Raw genomic sequence first — 20,000 nt, forward strand, 5'->3', positions numbered from 1 at the left:
ATATTTTAGCACTACCTTGTCCAATAAATTGCTGACGTCACCCGTAGGTTTGCACATAGGACTTGGAGAACGTGAGACGGTAAAGAGCTAGCGTTGGAAAGCTTGAGATTGATAGACGAGGTGAACCAGTGGTGGTGTGCGGAAAGCACATGTGCTAGATTTGTGGGTATGCCTGAGGAGGCAGCAATTGTGAAGGGGGCAGTGCGTGGAGCACGGCGGAAGTTTGTGGAGCCCGAGAGGCTCGTAGTCAATTAAAAGACATTGTCACTACATTGTGTTACTCCTTTAATAGTGGACTATCGAAAGCCTCAATTTGAGGTCAGGTAAAAGTAAGAGCAATGTATCAAGGGAAGTGCAAGGGCGACATGCCCCTAAAGCACCTGTGTAGGACACTCCCACCTTATAAAGCCTTATAAAGACAAGATTTGCAAATACAGCATGGAATGGACTAAAAGCACTGAGGGAAAGTTCACTAAGCCATGGCCACCATGCAGAAGTTTCTTGAAGGATGTGCAGCAATAGCAATCCTATTGACCCACATACAAGGTACATACAAGGGGAAGAAGCTAGTAAGCGACATGACGATATTTGAATTGTGGAAGATGTTTCAGGAGTGTCACAGGGATGCAACAAGGCATCAGTGGATGTTAAGCCAGCAGGAGAGGCAGGGGCCCAGAGCCTCACACTCTGCTCCCCCACCCGCCCCTCCAAGCGAGGTCTCCAACAACACAGACAATGAGCAGGGGATGTACCCATTACGAGAGCTAAAGGCAGCAGCGGGGGTATTCAAACCCGATACATAAACCAACACCATATACACGGGAAGAGGGACAGAAAGGCACTGGACAGCAAACCAGTGAGAGGGGAGAGAACAGCAAGGCGCAGAAGGGCATGAAGGAGGGGCTCGGTGGCATAGCCACGAATGAGTGGGGAGGGGGACAGATCCTCCTGAAACTGTAAGGAAAGACGAATGGAGAGACAGAGGAAGCAACAAAAGCAATAGAAAGGAGAGGGAAAGAGAAAGGGAGCGCAAAGAGAGGAAGAGGGAGGAAGAGAAAGAGCAGGAAAGGAGGAGAAGGGAGCAAGAAGAGATCAGGTGACGGAGGGAAGCAGATAAGGAAAAACACATGTTAATAGACAGGGAACGCAGAAAGTTGCAGGTAGAGAGAATAGCAAGAGAGCGCGCATGCAAGGCAGATGAGGAGGAGCGTGCAATAAGGGAAATAAAGACACAATGGACACTGAGCATGGGAAATAGCAGAATAGAAGGGGATGATTAGAGCCAGACAGCATGACCACACAGGATAGGACTACCACTGTAACGGACAGAGTAGGCCTAGCGTCATATGGGAGCAGACATGACTTCCGGGACATCAACCTTACCATGAAGCCTAACGTAGACACCACTACTAGGAGACTGAGCTTTGTGGATGACTTTTGCAGTAATATGGGCTCTGGTTTGGACAACGAAGGAAGGAATAGTTTGGAGGAGGGAAGTGAACGATTCAAGTGTCAGTCCACAGGGGGAGGTGCGGACAAATGCGTTACATGGGAAAGGGGGACTGGTACGGGTGAACTAAGGGTGACAGGGACAATCGAACACTGCAGTCAGTAGACGAGTTATGCAATATCGATGACCTAGTGCCATAAATTGAGAGACTTAGAGATCCTCCAGGGCGAAGGAAGAGGGTGATAGCTATAGTATGTTCCAGAGAGAGGATCCCGGACGACTGCATTTGAATACCCATAACAGAATCAATAGACGTGTACATCGACATTAGTAATACAGACAGGCAGATCAGACAGACCCGAGCAGCCAGTGGGGAGGTAGGGTTTACACAAATGCCCCTACTGGAAAAGGAGGGGGCGACCTCAGTACATTCCATGGAAGCACATTGACAAGGAGAACGTGAGATGTAGGTTACCTTCATTAACCGCGGGTGCAGGGAAATGGATATATGAGATGGAAAGGATGACAGCGATGACTAGCAATAGGGGACATAAAAGGGCTACTGGTGGCAATCCTCAGAGATACCCCTGATGACATATGGAAAAGATTGTGGTTCGCTGGGGTGACTATTAACGAAACAGCACACAATGGTTCACTGTTTGCAAAGTGCAGAACTGCCGTATGGCAAGTCTTAAGGACACAATTCCCCGACACGTCAGACATTGATGCAATAATGGCCCGCAAGATGGAGCCAGACAAAGACCCTTTACACTATATTCAGACAATCCAAGAGGTTTTGTGTTTTGAAACGTGAGAACTGTGCGACAAAACAGTAGCAGTATTTTACCACATATTATGTCTGGGACTACCCGAACCAATTCAGAAACAGTTGAAGAAGTTAGTAGGCATTGAGGCAAAACTTTGGCCAGAAATACAGCTTTCGATAGTAGATCACTGTAGGCTCTTTCAGGAGAAAATTCGAAAGAAGGCTGAGCAAAGAAAGCAAGAGGAAGCAAAATGAGTACAGAAAAAACTATCAAAGTATGCATTAGAAGGGGCAGTACTGACAAACATAGGAGCACAGGGGACACAACAGCAGCAATATACTCTGCCGCCCACGGGGGAGGTTTCATAGGGCGGGGAACATGCATCAAGGGTTTCAAGGAAGAGGGGAGCCACCCAGAAGATGTGTGTATGGGCCACAGATACATCACAAACAAGGGTGTCTCCCAAGAGGGTTTCGATGATATGGGCCACAGGTGCAGCAGAGCCCGGGGAACTATGTGGGCAGTTGGCAAGGGCAATGGAGGGAACCATCACAGTGCTGGTCATGCGGGCAGATGGGGCACATTTTGAGAATGTGCGGAAGCAGGAGATGCAGCAGAATTGGGGAGCACAATACTAGCAAGCACATCAGGGGGACCAAGATGACTATCACAAAAAGGACCAACCACAGCTACAGAAGGGACAGACACAGAGTGCACATCTTTAGACACACCAGCCCATCACACATATACCACCGATGCAAGCACCCATACCATAGTATTTGCAATTACCCCAGATTCGAGGAAGCACGTAGCAGGCGCCACAGATACAGAACAGTGTGCAGTCACACAATGGCACAATGTCACACATGGACTCCATGGCAACGGTCCCCGTTAGAAAGCTGGGGGGGTCACCATGGTGGGGAACAATTCATTTATTTCCAGCTTATGGGATGTCCTTATACCCTCAGTAGGACAGCCCACAGATGGACTTGATGTGTTCCATTCTGTCAATCACACCCAACCCTGCGGAGGAACCTTGTATACGGGTAGCGATAGGTGACAAAATGATTTCCTTTCTTGTAGACACATGGGCGACTAGGTACTGCATTCGAAAGGGACCATTTAAGTGGTCAAGCGAAGCCATGAATACTCAAGGATTCTCTGGGGCTTGGTAAGTGCTTTCTTTTATAGACAATATCTCGCTTTCTATAGGGGAACATGATTAATCTCTGCCCTTACTTGACTCTCAACAGACACCTTTAAATATACTGGGATGAACATTATGAGCAGACTAAACATGACAATTTAATTCACAGACAAGGGGGATAGTGTGTTCTACACCAGGGATACACTTCATTAACGTAAAACAGGTGATTCAAGCCTATTGTGGATGGAAGGTACAGAGGAGGGTGCCAGTAGACGAGGAACTGTTCCAGTACGGGACTGAGATTGCAATTACATGGCTTCCAGGGATTCAAGGGAAGATGTGGCGCATTCCAAATGAGTATTTGTTCAAACCACAGATACCATTGGATGAGGCAGAAAGGACAATAGTACCAATAGAGATCGAGGCAGTGGTTGTCAGGAACGAATGGATAGCAGTACATCGGATGGATGACAGAGGACAAGCAGTGATTACTGTAGGTGACGATTACAGGCTAACCACAGTGACAGATGAAGAACTATTCAGAGACGAACGGTCAGAGCACGAGCATTCTTCTGCAAGGAGGATTTGGCCAAGGTGCCCTGCATCCTAAAGACCACAAGTCCCTATGATGTGGGGCTTTTGAAAGGAGTAGGGGGAGTGAAGATAAAGCTGAAACCAGGAGCAATTTTACCCAGAGTAAAACAGTACCCACTATTCAAGGAGACAGACTAGGACATTTATGAGACGATCGCAGCACTAGTGGAGATAGCATCCTAATACCATCAGAATCACCATGCAAATCCACGGTGTACTCAGTTAAGAAAGCAAAAGGGGGGTCATGGCATTTTATTCAGGACGTGCGCCCCCTTAATCACATTGTAGAAGCAGAGTACCCTCTGGTTCTGAACCCAGCGACGATATTGTGCAGTAATTTGGGGTGCGCTAGCCTCGTTTATGAAATCTGAATCGGCATTTTTGGCCCAAAGTCACTGAATGACTATAAACTAATCCAGTGTCACGCCATTCAGAGACTACTAACACAGCACCAAGTCATCTAGAGTCTAGATCATACCCCTCTGACTATCCCACTCCCTTCACGATTTGTCATGGCACCCGCTCTCTTACCTGATAACTATAGGTTGCTGCTAGGGACCTAGCCACTCACTTTTCACCTTGTACCGGCTAAAAGCACACACACACATTTTAGAACCCCTCTCTTCACCTCTTACATCTCTGTCTATGGTCTTCCGAAGGGCGTTCACTCCACAGCGCTTCGTGTCCATACCAATGGCAGTAAGTGCTATACAAGTGACATATAACATAACATAATCAAGTGCCGGTCCAGCACCTACCCAGAGCAACACTAGCACATTGACATCAAGTGCACCGTCATTCTGCCTTTACGTATGCCATCTCTAAGTCATGGCAGGTAGGTCAAGCCTATAGGGAGGTAGAGGGAACTTCAGGAACTCAACTTCTCTTGTCATTGTAGATACATAATTCATTGACATGCAGAGGTCGATCAGGTGCCCAAGGTGACAGGCTCCAGAACCGGCAATCAATAGGTGTACATGTCAAGTCTTTTGATAAGATATATATGAAATTTGTAAGCTTGTTATGCAATGTTTCGTTTTTAAATGCCTTGTGTTAATAGCTGTATTATGTAAAATTAGTTATTTTTCCGACCTATTTTTGTACTTGTTAATTGTATTCTGATTTTAGCTATATATAAAAAGCCTCAATTGGCAGAATTATACTTAATACACACATGTTAAGTGCAAGCCCTTAGAGGGGCTCATATCAGTGCAGACATTGTAAGGCTCTGTCTCGAGTCCTGTGTTGGGCACCAGAAGATGACTAAGCACACTATAAGATCCTCAGGGGAGCTGCATCTCTCCATGCTGATGGTACATCATCAGACACTGTGCCTTCTCAAGTGTTTTGCCGTGCTACATTATGCTGTATCACACACTTTTGAATGCACACTGAGGCAATCTCTGTTTGGAACTTGAACTTGTTTTAGTTCCATTTTTTACCAATGTCCGTCCCCCTCTGTTGCACTGTTCTCAATCCTGTTTCATATAATAAGGTAGTTGTATTTTGCAGTGTTCTATTGTACTGTTGAGTGTGGCTATTTTAACAATGACCACAATTGATGACGATTAGTCCATTTCATCCAGTTGGCAAAACATTACGTGGAAAGAGTGTCCAACAGAACTGTGCTGGAACTATCTTGCACTCGCAAAGAGGAAGCCACCACTTCAGTGAAATTAAAGACAACATTAACTCACTTATTTTATAGGTTCAATGATCTTTCAGAGTAAAAATCATCATGTGAAAGGACTTTAACAATGTAAACAAAATTCAACTACAAATAACATACACATTAATTACATATATGGAAAAAACGTCAGGTTCAGTCATCAGTCATTAAATTATAAATACTGTAATTTCCAAAACTGAAAACCGTACAATATTTGACCTAATATGGATCTATAATCTTCACAGTTTTCATCAATGGCAATATTTGAGACACTTTGTGTGTGTAAATATATATATATATATATACATATATATTCATGGTACGCGGTAGCGGACGTGTAGTTATGGTTAAGTTGCTAAACCCATAGGCAGACCACTTTTCCGGCGGCTTATATCTTCTCTCCCCCTGGAGGAATCCTAACCAAACTTTCCAACAAAAAGTATATGGGCGGCTCTGAACGTTTACCACAAGTTGGTTGAGGTTTCGTGCAGGGGGGCAAAGTTATAGGGGGGTCCCAAAACATTTTTTTTCCTTACACTGAATGGGGAAATCCTTTGCGCACGGCTACATGCCAAACGGCTGGACGGGTTTTCACCAAATTTGTGGCAGGAGCGGGGATTTGGCTCAGAAAGCTTTTTTGACGCATTTCCCTGTTCGCTCTGTGGACCAAAATCTCGTTGGCTTGCAGTACGTCGTGATGTCGGCGAACATTGGACGCGGGCCGGTGGTTGGCTGGAGGAAAGCGTGCTGTGCGTCAAAGTTTTTGTGAAACGCTGCCATGGTGTATCAGAGGATAGTGTTGTGGTGTGTGATCTAAACCCCTAAGCCATTGTGTGCATGGCTGGGCCTCTTGTAAGTAACAGTGTGCCCACTAACATTAGGCCTATCTGGCTCTGCTCCGGCATCCCATTTCCCTGTTCACTGCACGGTAAACATTTTTATTGCACTGCAGTGTGCAGTGATGTGATGTGTGTCAAACATTTTCGATAATGGCGGCATGTTGAATTGGAGGACAATGTGACGGCGAAAGGGCCTGAAAAACATAGTTTACGGCATGTGATGGTGGGAAGAAGGGATGGAAAGGGTGGAGGAGTGAGACGTACTTCATGTGATATATCTCATTTGAAGAAGACGGTGTTGTGCCAGCAGAATCCGTGCATACTACGCCAATTCGCGGTTACCTCAACAGGCAACAATCTTGTGTACTCATTGCAGGCACCCTTCGTTATGGCATGCCAGATGCAGCTGCAATGTCTTTCTGTGATGAGTGGTGGCAGGCAGAATTGCAGAAGGGGGGTGCATTCCACATGACATGAGCATTTAAACATAGGGTGTACTATGGTGTGTTCTGTGTGGTAAGTGCATGGTTGCAGCCCTTGCACAGAAAAGTAAATCCACTGGTTGGAAGTAGGTGCCCCATTGTTGCTTTGCGTGTGTGGTTTGGCTGCATTGTACACATTGTTGGTTGCATGGATGTGGTAATTGGTAGAACATCCTATAGTTGTCGATGTATGGGTGGATATGCTGCAGTGACCAGTCGTACAGTGTGTATATTGGGTGCATTATTGGAATAGTGAACATATGGAAGATGTTACATTGCAACTGCTTCTTACATGTGCTTGAGTAGTGTGCATTGTGCAGATTAGTAAGTGTTGCAGTGCACTATGCAGCAGTGCATCTATGCATGTACAAGAGTGTTGGGAGCAAGACCAATTTGCGTTTGCTATGGTTAGGCCCTTATGAGACCCTTGCTTGAGGAAGTGTTTTGGCACATTGTGCCATGAAAGGAAGTAATAAGCATCAGAAAGTTGCAATATGGACAAGGTATACAGCCACTCACATACCATTCAGCACAGGCAACGCAACGTCATGGAGCCATCCATGTAAAGATGTGGCCAGGGTGAAAGTTGGCAGGTGCAATTGCAAAGGGGGAGTGCAATACAAATGACATGACGAGTAAAACATGGGGTGTACCAGGGGGTGCTGTGTGTGGTGAGGCCCTAGCGGTCAGTGATGGTAGAGCAATGGTAGAGGGGGAGTACAATGAAGACATGGCCATTGCCATCTCGGTAACACACACCTAACGGGCAAATCTTACAAACGCGCACAGCTCGCTCCCGCTTGCCACATTGGCAAACCACCCATGGAGCTAATGGTCTAAAAAAGTTGATGAGGACACTTGCATGCAAGCGTTTTTGCATCAAACCAAAACGAGTCGAACAAAACATGCGCAGATATCACATATGTGGGTATTGAGTGTTCCTGCCGCATGTATGGGAAAGTCCACATGCAGTGAAAACATGTAAAAGCGTGGTTTATGCATGTTTTCACACTTGTATGCACTCATAAGAATGAGGTTGTAAGGGCCCAAATACACATCGCATCACAAGTGATATCACGGCTTGGCGCACCAATGCGGCAAGTGCATGTGCATGCCTCTGCCAAAGTAATTTAATAAGCATGGCCGAATCGACCAAGAACGTCACGTGATGTCACTGGCACTTGCCAGGGCAACTAACATAAATGTAGGACTAACACTTGAAAGTGGCTGTCAAGGCACTACACTTCAGTAGTGGTTGGAGGAGAAGGAAGTTTAAGTGTTAGTGGTGGAATAAACTCATATTATAACTAATTTATCACAAACTACCACTATCTTAATTCATAAAATGCAGTATTTCTTCTGTGTGGGATTGTGCATTCTTGCCTGCCAGCTGTGAAGACCTACTACCAAAAACCGGATCACTGCATTTTCCAATGGAAAAATAAGCTTGAGAAAGGGGGACAGATCGCCCAGTTCCGACACAGTCCCAGAAAAACAAGGAGGTCTGGCCACTCTACTGTTGGGGCAAACGCTGATTGTCTTGGACACATGGTTGTCCTTGCATGAATCCACCAATGGCAGGTCAGCGTTATCATCAGTTTACAGATGGTGACTGGCGCCACCATCGCCTGGTGTAAGCTCCATTAATTTCCCTGGCGTCTGATCCCAAACACTGTCAGGGACACTCAGCCCATTAGGCGGCTGCGAACTGAGGCTGTATTCACCGCGTTTGAACCAGTCTGCGAGCTGTGTACCCATCCTGCACCACTGTTGCTCTCTTTTCCACATGCAACCTACATTAGCCCCAGTGTATTGATAGAAATGTATCTGATTTATAGAGTGCATTTCTATGGGATTATTCCATTGTAAAATGATCAAGCCGAATGGGTGCTAAAGCATTTATTTTACAAATCAGTTAAAAATAGAATTTACAAGACTCATCATCTGCACCTTCAAGTCCTCTCACTTAAAATGCATGTGGACTACTTCAATGTAATCCAGATTGAAAATGGACTTCAGTATATTTGAAGACAAGCATTGGTAATGGCAACAGATTGGGCTTTTTTGTAGGCTTCAGAAAGGCACTTGCCAAGCACAGCCATAGTGGTTTTAATTGGCTACTGATGGCAGCAGTTGCAAAATGGTACAAGTACCGGAGTATTTAATAGCTGTGCCTGGTAAATGCTGAATACTTATACACAGGCAAATACGGTTGGCTTTGCCAATGCTTGTTTTTACCAGGACTTCAGTGAAGGACAGGTGTAGGGTTTATAAATCCAGTGGCTGAAGGCAAACCTGGTTGACATTTGTATTACACCAGAAGCGGGTTTACAACTCCAATTAAGTTATTAACTCTCAGACGACTGCTTTGAAAAAACACTGGCAGGCACTTCGAGTGCAAAGTTTGATGGTAAGGCTTGATTAAAGCAAGCTCGAAGAGTTCCCATGAGGAGGTGTTTTGGGTGGGCATGCGAAGGAAATGGGTTGGTTAGCCTTAGGGATTAGCATGGCCATGGGCAGGCAATGGGAGGACAAATAACCAAAAAACACCTACAAGCTGTGTGCCCCTCTTCATAATTTCTCTCTAGCGGTACTTTAATGCAATAGTTTGGGCTTATATATGTCATCTTTGCTGGGCATCTTCCGAGCTCTTCTACACCCCTAAGGTTTTCCACACTGGGGTGGGGGGGGAATAGTAGGTAGATCCTTTTATTGTTGACTTCTTGGCATAACTGCCTGCCCTCCAACTTAGGAACATTACTGACTGTTGGGAGTCTGTGATGACCCCCATTTGCGATGCCCATAAGCCCCCAAGCATCAACAGACAGACACGGACACGTATGCTCTGCTCGAGCTTCCCGGTCGACCTGTCGCGGCTGGGGATGCCCCCTTAATTTATAATGTACGCGGCGGCATGCAATGTCACGCCGCCGCATGCTCCTCCCTTAAAGGGGCAACGCCACACTCCTCCTTTTCCATGAGGACAAACAACAATACTTTACTAGTCTACATAACCACTGAATAACATCTCAACATAAATGTCAAATCCCCCACACACCCCTTTATTCAAAGCCATCCTGGATCCCCTTAAGTAACATTATCGGCCTACGGGCCACTCATGAAATATGTCCCAACACATAATCACTGAGGTAAGCGGGGTTCCCTCGCCCAGGCCTCTAGGGGTACCTCCAGCTTACCTCCGGCATGGGTAGTCCATCCGGTGGCCCTCGCCGGGCGGGGACGCGGGCATGGAGGGTTGGCCTCCCCCACTTCCATCCGGTCTGGTTCGAGGAGAGGCTCAGTTCTGGGGTCCCCTAGCTTCTTAAGGAAGTTTACATTCCAGGTGACGGCCGACTGCCCGTCCGAGGCCGTCACCATGGACCCCTTGACGTCCACCACATCAAGTGGCTGAGGTTCGTAGGGGAGAAAGAGCTTTGCATGGGGGTATCTGTTCCTGATAAGCCCTCATCTCCCGTCTCCAGTCGCTGCGGGCGGATTCCTCTCCTGGCATTCTCCTGTTCGATCCGGAGCCGGCGATTGATCTCCACCTGCCGATCGTCAATGACCCTGGGCTCCTTCTACCCCACCTCCGGCACCAGCCCTTGGGGGCACCGTTTGAACAGGGCCTCAGCCGGCCACTCCTGTGGACGTATGGGGGGTAGTGTGATACTCACGCAAGAACTGGTAAAGGGCCCGCTGCAGACATTATCCCTGGCCCAGGGTCAGTGTTGTACCCCGCATCCGTCCATCAGCTCCAAGAACCGCTCACTTTGGAACGGCGCCCCATTGTCGGAGCACAGGGTGTGGGGGAATCCGTGGGCAGCGAACACCTTCTCGACATCCACCACCACATGCTCAAAGGTCACCGAGTCTACAAACTCTACCTCTGGATATCGAGAGTACTCATCCACGATGACTAGGAAGTGGGTGCCCAGCATGGTGGATCCAATGTCTGCATGTACCACTTCCCAGGGCCTCGTGCCCCGGGGCATGGCCTCAATCGCCGGCTCTCTTTGCACGCCGCCTGGCACCAGACACAGGCAGAAACAAAGTCATCAACCTTCCGCTCCAACTCCGGGAACCACACCTTGAGGCGCAGCCGGGCCTTGGTCTTCGCAGTGTCTTAGTGTTCATGGTGGGCCAGAGTTATCACTTTCTTGATCTTGGATTGGGGCACGACTATCTGGTCGCCTCTCAGCGGAAGACCGGAAGCGGAGAATGACAACTCCTCACGCACCTTCCACAGTTGCTCCAGCCCTATCTTGGCATCTTGTGTGCGCCCTGCCAGGGACTCCAGCACCGCCTTCCATGAGCCCTGTTGCATAGCGTGTTTCAAGATTTGGAAGCACTCGTCACCCGCAGCCGCTGCCTCCAGATCTTCGAGTGGCATGGCATTGGGGGTAGCCGCCTCTGTCACCATGTGAACGTGGTCGTCTGCCTCCTCGGCACATGTGTCCTGTTCCCCCTCCCGAGTCACGCCTGGATGCCTGGACAAATAGTCCGCTGTATTGTTCACCCCTGGCCGATATATGAGAGTAACCCTGTATTCCAGGAGGGCGAGCATCCATCGCTCTATCCTCGCCGGTGGTTTGGATGAGGACCCCGCCAGAATGGTAAGCAGGGGCTTGTGGTCCATTACGACAGTCACTGGGCGGCCCAGAACATAGAGTCTGAAGTATCGGCAGCCCCAAAGCACGGCCAAGGCTTCACGTTCAATTTGTAAGTACCGCTGTTCAGTGACGGACAGCGCTTTGCTGGCGTACGCCACCGGGCAGACACCACCATCCCTGTCAACACGGCCCCCAGGCCAAATGGGCTGGCATCCATGATGATTTCTGAGGGTAGGGAGGGGTCGAAGAATGCCATGGTATCCTCTGCCATGAGTGCGCTTTTGATATCATCAAAGGCCGCCTGCTCGAGAGGGCCCCACTGCCAGGTGGTATCCTTCTTTGTAAGGGCCCTCAGGGGCTCAGATCTTGAGGCCAGGTTCTGAATGAAACATCCACAGTAGGTTACCATGCCAAGGAAACTCCTCACATCAGACATTGACTCAGGTGGTTGGGCCTTCTTAATGTCCTGAACCTTTCTTGGATCTGGGGACACCCCTCCTCTCCTTGAAGACGAAACCGAAGAATTATATGGATGGGCGCAGGAATTCACATTTCTCCCTGTGGAGCGTGAGGCTGAGCGATTGTAGCCTTTCAGAAGTCCTTGCCAGCTTGCACAGGTGATCCACCTCAGTTCTGGTGAACACTAGGATGTCATCGCTAATATTTAAGATGCCCTCCAGGTCAGCGAGGGCGCCTCGGATGATGTTCTGAAACACCTCTGCCGCTGATGACACGCCAAAACGGAGTCTCTTATAGCAGTAGAGTCCGCGGTGGGTGGTGAACGTGGTTATATATATCGACTCCGGGTGTAGGACGACCTGATGTTAGCCGTCCTGGAGGTCCAATTTGGAAAAACCGAGCACCCTGCACCTCCGCAATGATGTTGTCGATGGTTGGGGTAAGATGTCTCTCCCGCTAGATGGCCTTGTTGGGTAGCCTCATGTCGACACATATGCGGACGGAGTCAGGCTGCTTAGGCTTCCTTGCCACAACAATTGGGGACACCCACGGAGTCGGACCCTCCACCTTCTCAATGATGTCTAAGTTCACGAGATTGTCCAACTCTTTGTCCACCTGCTCCCGAAGATGAAACAACACCCTCCGATGCTTCAGGGCTATGGGCTGCACCGACTCGTTGATGTGAAGCCTCACCGGGTCACCAGTCATTTGTCCAATTCCATGGAACGGGGTGGAATACTTGTCCAAAAGGTCGTTGATGTCTTCGAGATATACAGAATAAGCAAAACTGACAATGCTGAGGGCCTCAGCTGCAGCGCAACTCAGGAGAGTGTTCGCACTCACTGGCGTGACGTAGAAACGGGCGGTGATCTGCGAGCCATCATGTTCCACTTTCGCTACAAAGGCACCATCCAGCAGAATAGGTTCCGAGCCCCCAAAAGCAAAGATGCGAGCCTTAGGGCTGACCAACCTGGGAGGTGTGTCCATAGCATCATAATGTCCACTGGCCATCACATTGACCATCTGTTCTTTGATTTGAGGACCCCCACACTCGACACGAAGAAGATATTCTCTTCCTCCTCCTCTTCCTCTTTTTCCGCTGGGGCACCCTCTTCACCCTGGTCAACCTGGGCCACGTTCGGGGGCCAACTTTGACGAAGGAACCCGGACCGAACAGGGCCTCTGGGAACCATCACAGGCAGGGCTGCCTTACACACCTGGGAATAGTGATCCGCGAGACCAGCCCGTCCTCAAGTTCTTCTAGCTGCAGGACATTCAGCAGGGTAGGGTAAGTCATACACACACTTCTGGCACGTCTCACTGGCTCTTCCGCCCCTGTCACAGAGGCCAGATCCAGGTCTTCTGACACCTCTGCCACCCTGCCACATGGCACACACCTCCTCAGTCTTCACCGGGCGTGAGTCAGCCTCCATCCTGGATGCCCGGGCTTTGGACACCTCATGGCAGCGTCCTAGCTCGAGAATGCGAGCAAGCGTGATACCTGGCTCTCTCAACATCTGCCGTCTCAGTTTGCCAGATGAGCATGCCTGAATGAGCATAGGTCGGATCATGTCATCCGCATCACCCCATGCACATGCAATGGATAGGCATTTCAGGCGGCCACAAAAGGTGTCTAATCTCTCCTCCTCCTTCTGCCGAGCCGACAACATCACAAACCTCTCATAGTCCGCATTGGCGAGGGGCAGAAAATGAGCCTGAAGAGCAGTCTTTGCAGCCGCATAGGTGCTGTCAGCTGTGTGGAGGGATTCAAAAATGTCCTGCATCGCAGGACTAGCCGCATACAGCATGGTGGCAAGCTTGCTGTCATCGTCTGTTTCAATTGTACATATCTAGACGGTCCACTCACCTTTTCCATCTGGGACCCAGGCTAGATGGTGGGCCCGAGACATCTAACTCGGGAATGGGCTGCAGGGCCGCCGGGGCCCGCATTTGCACGATGGCTGGAGGGGGCTGTTGCACTGCTGTTTGCGCCCCTGATGGAGCTTGAGGTAGCTGCGGGAGTTGAGGCGGCGCCTGAAGTTGTGGCTGCACTTGAAGTTAATGTAGGTCTTCAGGCTGCCCACCGTCCTGGTCACCAGGCACATTCATGAGATAGAGCGCACAGGCACCCCCAGCGTGGCTTTTGGGGACTGCAACTCACTCTCACCACCACAGTTCAGTCCTCTCCTGGGAACCACTTGCCACCAATCCTGGCACACACAGGCAACACAAGTCCAAACCTGGTGGTGATGATGAGTGGCTGAACTCCACACCCACAGGTATGATGATGAAGAGGATGATGAAGGTGGAAGTCCTCAGCTGTAGCAGCGCTGTGAACAGGCACGGATGCTCCAAAAATTGAGCCAGGGAGGTTTTGGTCTAAGCAGGCCTAGTCATCTCACCCCTTCACCTCGCCTTCACTCGACGTAGGAGGCCCAGAAATAAAAAAATAAAATAAAAAATTTGGGCATAGATGTGCAGGTATAACTGCCTGCAAACAGTTTTTCCAAAAATTGGGGCTGGATACCTCTTACAGACCAAACCGGAGCTCTATGAGTGTCCACGGCCCGAAATACAAGATGGCCGCCTACCGCGTGGTTTCTGCACGGCCTACGGCGTGAAATGAAAATCCTCAAAGATCTCCGTTTCAGAAAGAAAAATTGAAGCAACTTTCACCGCCGGGCCCAGGCATTGCACCGACCTCGTCGCCACTGTTGGGAGTCTGTGATGACCCCCATTTGCGATGCCTGTAAGCCCCCAAGCATCAACAGACAGACACGGACACGTCTGCTCTGCTCGGGCTTCCCGGTCGCACTGTCGCGGCCGGGATCGCCCCCTTTATTTGTAATGCACGCGGCGGCGTGCAACGTCACGCCGCCGCGTGCACATTCCTTAAAGGGGCAATGCCACACTGGCCATACTCGTCCCAGAAAACATCTGCTTCCTTGTTAATTCTTCATACATGAGAACATGACCCATTCCATTGGGGAGATGCTTATCCAGTCTTGATTTTTGTTTGCATTCTGAGTTTATAATCTTGGAATTATGGTGTGAAAAGCAGAACTACAAATCCCAGAAGGCAGCACTGGACAAGTTTCTGTGGAATAGAATGGGGGCCTTTTAGCGTGTGTTCCTGCTTATCTGCCAGGCAGCGGTCATGTGATGCAATGGCCGATCCTACTACAAACCTTAAAGGGCATATGCACCATCTACTACTGAGTAGTACAGTGTAGCATTCTGGCTTCCAGATGAAAAACATACACCTCATCGTGCTTTTTATGAAGCCAACATACCACCTCATGGGTGCTCAAGTCTGCTCTAAGACACTTTATTATTTAGAAACGAAGAACTATAGCAGCAGGTTCACATGTCGGTATCTAAAAGAGAGCCAACCTGAACGTTGGCAACACAAAATGTCGACACAAAAAGAAAGAAGTAGAGAGGCTAAGGAGGTCTGAAAGGAGTAATAATAAGTAGTGTCCACATTAAAAAATAAAAGCAAAGAAAGATAGGTGAAGAAGGACTAAGAAGAACAACAAGAAGCTTATGGGCAACTTTCAAATGTTTTCCTTTTGAAAGTCGATTTTTGAACTAATTCAATTGTAAAAATAGCAAACGCCGGCTTCGAACAATCTCATTTTAGGAAGACGGTCGAACTGATATAGAACCAGAAATGTAAATTGTAGGTCATGCACAAGGGGGAGAAAGCCTAGTACTGACCTGGCGTCACTGGGATTCATACTGTGCACCGCAGCCATGTGCATGGTATCAAGGCGCTCTGTAGGTTCTGTATACAAAAGGAGGAGTTGCTTTCTAAGTGGGAGGAGAGGGAGTGCAGTGCGCACACGTGCTTTTGCTGTTTTGCTGGTAGTTTCACTTCGGCAAACACACTGGGCCTCATTACAAGTTTGGCGGTGCAGGAAAAAAGTGGCAGTAGTTAGAAGATGGAGTATTTTGTTGGAATATTAATTATTTTGTCGATTTTGTACCCTGAAGATGCTCAGAGGACCGAAATGCATTGGACGTCTCTGTTTGCCTGTGTCTTTGGATTAAAGAAAATGTTTATGAAAACATGAATTTAGGAGTGAAGAATTGAACTTTATTATGTTAAATAATTGCTAAATAACTGAATGATTTAGATATAGATACTGAACCAGAAAAAAACTTTTTGAAAAAAATGTGTGTATCAGTCACACAGTAGGTCCTTACAATTCCTTGGGATGATATACCTAGGAGCAGTTGTCTCATTGTATCCTTGTTCCACAGCGCAAGTGGGACTATTTGGCAACAGGATCACACTATGCAAAGGAAGTAAAAAAGCAACAGTAATATTTAATCAAAAGTGGGGTCCGCTCAACCAGAATTTTCTGGTAATTCCATTACTGCCAATTTTCCCACAGCGCCAAACAACAAGTTTGCTAGTGGGGTGGGTTGATTTACCTCCAGTCAAGATCTGGAGGTAACCCAGGCAACCCACCGGCAAACAACAGCAAGTCTTACCGGAACCAGTATTATCGGTGCCAGTAATACCAGCATTCCTCCCACAGAGTCCTAGGCCTCCATGGAATGGGGAATTATCTATCCTTACTGGAACCTGTAATCTGCCTGCAATTCCAGCAGACCAGGTGCCGGTAACGGTAGGTCCGTTTAATGTTATCACACTGGATTTACCAGCGAGATAGCACCAAACCTTTAATAAGACTGATTATGTTGGTTGGTGAATTAAGGTTACCAGTCATTTGGTCGAAAACCAAAGGATCGAATGCCATTTGATCGACAGTCAAATGGTCGAAAGAAATGGTCGATTTTTTGTTTTATTTATTTATTTATTTTTTATGAGGGGTTCCCCCGAACCCTCCGTTTTCTTTATTAAAAATATTTTGTAACCAACCAAAACAAAAAAAATATATAAATAAATAAATAAAAAATGTGACCTTTTTTTTCCGACCATTTGACTGTCGATCAAATGGTCATTCGATCTTTTATTTTCGACCATTTGACTGGACACCGTGAATTAACAGAGGTGAATTATGGCACCCGGAGCTTTGATATTTTTTCCTGCCACTTAAAATGATATGAACAATGCATTCAAGAAAAAAGAATACTCACCTGTGTGCCTGGGAAATAGATTCTGAATCTCCACCATCATGACTACGAGTCCTAGACATTCTCTTCCTTGGTCCCCTTCAACATCCATTGTCAAATATAACATATACCAGTTTCAGCAGAGCACATGTGCGCACCACATGACCTGCAGTGCTTCCAAATGTGTATGACCACCTTCCAGAGGACCCACCAATAACTACCTGATAGTAGCCCAGAGCCAGTGGTGGCTCCTCCATAACGGGCGAGGGGGCACCGACCTACTAGAACCCTCAGTCATTATGGATGAACCGAGCTAGCCACTGTAAACCCTGAGTGTGTCCTCATCTGCTTTCTGCAACTGACGGAGCGCTCATGTGCTTGCTTAAACTGTCGAAGGGAAACAGTTTTGTTCCCCAGCACTCATGCTGAATGAGCCATGCAAGGCCGGGGTGTTTTTCTTCACCAGCTGTGCATGCCCCATTGGGGATGCTGGATAAGGAACTGCACTTTGACATGAGGGTGCTCCTGCACCTCCCTTCACATTCAAAAGGTCTGTAGTGGTATAAAGGCAGCACTTGGGCTCCTGCATACACATTTTAAGGAACCATGAAGTGTGCCTCCTGGCACCGGTTTGTGTGCAGCTGGGGCTTGAGGGCTTTCTTGTTACTGCCGGCCTGTGGAGTGAAGCAGAGTTCAGACCAGCGCAGAAAGTAAGAGAACTGTATTTTATGTATGAATGAATGAATGTGTGTGTGTGTGTGTATGATGCATGGGTGGGTGCTGGGAGCACATATGAAAGAACGAGATTACAGTGTATGGGTGTACAAGTGAGTATGGTATGAATTAGCAAGTCAATGTTGCGTGGCTTGGTGTGGTGGTTGATGCAGGCCGGGGATGCTGATATGGTGGACAAAGGGGCGACGCAAGCATAAACAAACATGGAAAGTAAGAAATGATGCTGCGATGGATGCCATAATTTTTTACTGAGCATCTTTAAGCATGATAAGTGTTATAACGTGGCTTGACTAGCATTTTTGGGTAGTCGGTCTAGTTATCTTTTACTGTTGCATGCCATTTGTTACTGGCCATCTTTGATAAACGCGCACAATAAGTGTTATTACCTGGCTAGACCGGCATTTTGAGCAGCAAGTCTAGCCCTTTTCTATAGTGACACAACATTTTGTATCGGACATCTTTGAAAAAGCTAGCATGTTAAATATGACCTAACTGGCATTTTTGCACAGCTAGACTAGCCATTTTCACTGTGGCATGACATTGTAGTGGGCATCTTTGATAAAGTTGGAATAAGTGTTATTACCTAGCTAGACTGGCATTTTGTGCAGCCAGTCTAGACATTTATTACTTTGAAATGACATTTTTTTTTACTGGACATCCAAGATAAAGCAAGCATGATGCGTCATTGCATGGCTATGCAAGAACTTTGGTGCAGCTAGTCTGACCATTTCTTTATGTGGCATAACATTTTTTACTGCCCATCTTCCGTAAAGAAAGCATAACAAGGGTTATTACATGGCTAGGCTGGCATTTTGGTTCAGCCAGTCTAGCTATTTCTTTTGCATGCCATTTTTTAATGAGAATCTATAATAAAGCAAGCATTTTGTGTTATTACTTGGCTAGACTGGCATTTTGGTGCTGCTAGTCTGAAAATGTGTGGCATGGCATTTTTAAAGGCGACGGCAACTGGAATATGTTGGGTAGTGCCATATATTGGTAAAACCAATGCGGACATGATTTCATATATTATCATTACTGTAATTATGCGCAAAACAAACACAAGTATGTTCTTATTGTGTGCAAAGGCATCATGAAAATTTGTTGGGAAATGCTCCTGTGCACTGTTGGTGACTGGCTTTATTGCTAATTTTTCATTTAATGTGTGCTGAAAAATGCATCATTTTAACCCATTAATCAATCCTCCCGCCCTCCCCGAACTGCTCTTGGTTACTCGGACTCCCTCGCGATGCTCCGCCACTCAGGCATATTTGGGGGAAATATGTACGTCCCTCCAGACTGGCACAAATGCTTAAATGGGGAAGATATGATATCCATGCTGGATGACATTAATGGACAGTTAGAGCAATACAAAACAGAATTGGAAAATAAGAAAATTTGTAAATACAAGAGGGACACCTACGATTACTACAACAATGAGGTGTACACATGGATGATGAAATATAGACACCCAGGCCAATCAAAGCAAACTAAAAGCTCCTCTGTTCAATCAAGTACTGATTCCGATTCCCATCCACTTCCTAGCACATCAAGAATTCCAACTCCCTCGAGTAATGGTGAACAGGCAACCACCACAGAGAACTCTGCAACAGGTGATGACAGACCACGCAGAGAGCCTTTTTTACACAAGGACAAAGTAAGAAAAGAACCCGGAGTGGCGGCAGAAAAAGTAAAAACAGAGAAACCCCTGAACAGGTATCCAAGCAGGAAGATCTAATTATCAATATATCTAATCGTCATTTAAGCATGGCAGAGAAAAACGTCTTGCAGAAAGGACTCAGCTTTGTTCCGACATTTAGCACTAGCATGTTCAACACCAAGATAGAACTTTTCAAGTTTATCCGCAAAATCAAACTGAAGGCATTTTTTGCAGACGTTGAGATTCCAGTCACAGGAGTAGTTAACAACTACCTGAAACTGAAACCTAATAACCAATTTATATCACCATTACCACATGGCACAATAGACATCTTTCACAAAGCAATTTTGAGGGATCTGAAGAAGATTTTGTTTAAAACTCCAAAATTTCGTAATCTCAACAAAAGTGAGCTATCAATAATCAGAAACTTATATGAGGATGACACAATCACTATCTGCCCAGCAGACAAGGGCGGGGCACTAGTGGTAATGAACTCTGACAATTAC

The sequence above is a fragment of the Ambystoma mexicanum genome, chromosome 6p (assembly GCF_040938575.1).
Source record: "Ambystoma mexicanum isolate Mex_15411 chromosome 6p, UKY_AmexF1_1, whole genome shotgun sequence".
NCBI lineage: Eukaryota > Metazoa > Chordata > Amphibia > Caudata > Ambystomatidae > Ambystoma > Ambystoma mexicanum.